This window comes from Arachis stenosperma, chromosome 10 (genome assembly GCF_014773155.1).
Source record: "Arachis stenosperma cultivar V10309 chromosome 10, arast.V10309.gnm1.PFL2, whole genome shotgun sequence".
NCBI classification, from domain to species: domain Eukaryota; kingdom Viridiplantae; phylum Streptophyta; class Magnoliopsida; order Fabales; family Fabaceae; genus Arachis; species Arachis stenosperma.
In genome coordinates this window covers 112,216,691-112,219,775 of record NC_080386.1, presented here as the reverse complement: position 1 = coordinate 112,219,775, position 3,085 = coordinate 112,216,691, and positions in this window count along the sequence as shown.

Below are 3,085 nucleotides of genomic sequence, written 5' to 3'. Positions count from 1 at the left end.
TCCCAGAGTACTAATCAGTGATGGGGGCTCTCATTTCTGCAATAGACAGCTATACTCTGCTATGGTTAGATATGGAATCAGCCATAAAGTGGCAACTCCGTATCATCCACAGACGAATGGGCAAGCTGAAGTCTCTAACAGAGAGCTAAAAAGAATCCTAGAACGGACTGTGATAGCCCGGAGAAAGGATTGGGCAAAGAGCTTGGATGATGCTCTGTGGGCATACAGAACAGCATTCAAGATCCTATAGGAACCCTCTCCATACCAACTGGTGTATGGGAAGGCCTGTCATCTGCCTTGGAACTGAACATAAAGCCTATTGGGCAACCAGGTTCCTAAACATGGATGCTCAGTTAGCTGGTGAAAAAAGATTGCTCCAGTTAAATGAGCTAGAGGAGTTCAGACTCAATGCCTTTGAAAATGCAAAAATTTATAAGGAAAAGGCAAAGAAATGGCATGACAAGAAGTTGTCAACCAGAGTCTTTGAGCCAGGACAAAAAGTTCTGCTCTTCAACTCTAGACTCAAATTGTTTCCAGGAAAACTCAAATCCCGATGGAGGGGTCCGTATGTGATCACAGGAGTGTCACCATATGGATATGTTGAGCTTCAGGATATTGATTCTGACAAAAAGTTCATTGTTAATGGACAGAGAATCAAGCATTATCTTGAAAGCAATTTTGAGCAGGAATGCTCAAAACTGAGACTTGAGTGAGTCTCAGTAAAGGTCCAGCTAAAGACAGTAAAGAAGCGCTTGCTGGGAGGCAACCCAGTCATTAGGAGGCTATATGATTTGTTCTTATAGAGGCAAGTATCAAAAATGAAGGAATTCACAGAGTTTCAGAAGGATTCAGCTCAAAAAGCAGAGAAAAAGAGCTTACTGGCGAAAAAACGCCAGTAAGGGGCATTTTGGGCGTTTAACGCCAGGAATGGTGCCATTTTGGGCGTTAAACGCCAGAATGGGCACCATTCTGGGCGTTTAACGCCAGGTGTGCAGCATCCTGGGCGTTTAGAAAAACGCCCGGTGACAAAGGAATTCTGGCGTTTAACGCCAGCCAGGGCACCTGGCTGGGCGTTAAACGCCCAAAAGGGGCATCAAATGGGCGTTAAATGCCAGAATGGGTGCCATTCTGGGCGTTTAACGCCAGAAAGGTGGGGGGACCACAATTTTGTTTTCAAACCAAATTTTTACAAACTTTCCTTTTCTTACCCATACTCTTCTACATAAATACATCTCAACCCTTCATCATTCAATCCCAAATTTTCAAAAATCTAAAACCATTCTTCAAATCTATCTCAAATCAATTCCACATCTCATTCAAAAACTCACCCTTTTTTCAAATTCTCTCCATATCTTCTCAAATCTCTTCTTATTTTTTCGAAATCTCCTTCCCCCCCCTTATAAGAACAAGTTCGGCCTCACCATTTCCCCACACCATTCGAATTTGCTCTTCTCCTCTCTCTTCTCCTTCCTTTCTTTTGCTTGAGGACAAGCAAACCTCTAAGTTTGGTGTGCTTTTCCGTGATCACTAAGCCAAGATCATGGCTCCTAAGGGAAAACAAACCAATTTAAGAGGCAAGAAAGAGAATAATCCAAAGAATCTTTGGAATCAAGAGAAGTTCTTAACCAAAGAACATGAAGACCATTATCACAAAATAATGGGTCTAAGGTCAGTGATCCCGGAAGTAAAATTTGATCTGAAAGAAGATGAATATCCGGGGATCCAAGAGCAAATTCGAAACAGAGGATGGGAAGTTCTAACCAATCCTGAGACAAAGGTTGGAAGGAACATGGTTCAGGAATTCTACTCAAATCTGTGGCTGACAGATAAGCAGAGAATGACTGGAACCGCTTACCATACCTACAGAACCATGGTCAGAGGGAAAGTTATGTACTTCCATCTGGACAAAATAAGAGAAATCTTCAAGTTACCTCAACTGCAAGATGATCCTGACTCCTTTAATAGGAGAATGGTGAGAGCAGATAAAGGGTTGGATCAAGTTCTAGAGGACATATGCCTCCCTGGAACTAAGTGGATAACCAATTCAAAGGGTGTCCCAAACCAACTCAAGAAGGGAGACCTCAAACCAATTGCAAGAGGTTGGCTAGACTTTATTGGGCGTTCCATATTGCCCACTAGCAACCGTTCTGAGGTCACCATCAAGAGAGCAGTGATGATTCATTGCATTATGCTTGGAAAAGAAGTGGAGGTCCATCATGTGATTGCTTGTGAGATCTACACAATTGCAAATAAGAATTCCACTGAAGCCAAACTGGCTTACCCAAGCCTGATCTCCTTGCTCTGTAAAGAGGCTGGGGTAAAGATGGGAGTAGATGAATTCATACCCATTGAACATCCAATCACCAAGAAGTCAATGGAAGGACAAACACAAGACAACTCTATCAAAAGGAGGGCGCAGTAGTTCCTCCCTGAATTCCCTGAAATTGGCTACTGGGCCAGCCTAGAAGCATCTATTAACAAGTTGCAAGAGACTATGGAGCAACTTAAGGAAGAACAGCAGAATCAGAACTGCATGCTTTGCAAATTGCTGAAGGAACAAGAGAAGCAGGGGCGTGAACTCCAAGAGATGAAACGCCAAAAGCTCTCCTCTCAAGCTGAGGGAGCATCCACTTCTCAAAATCAAGGTTGTTGAGTCCTAACTCTGTGAAAACCTCTATCATTAGGAGCCTATGTTTTGCGTTTTTTTTGTTGTTTTGTTTTCTATTTCTAGTTTCATCTTATATTTATTTTCTGAGTCTTGTTCTTAATTCATAATTAATAAAATTTGAAGTTTATGCCTTAAAGCTATGAATGTCCTATGAATCCATCACCTCTCTTAAATGAAAAAATGCTTTAATCACAAAAGAACAAGAAGTACAGGATTTTGAAATTAATCCTTGAAACTAGTTGAATTAGTTTGATGTGGAGACAATACTTTTTGTTTTCTGAATGAATGCTTGAACAGTGCATATGTCTTTTGAATTTGTTGTTTTGAGAATGTTAAAATTGTTGGCTCTTGAAAGAATGAGGAGAAAGAGAACTGTTATTGAGAATCTGAAAAATCATCAAATTGATTCTTGAAGCA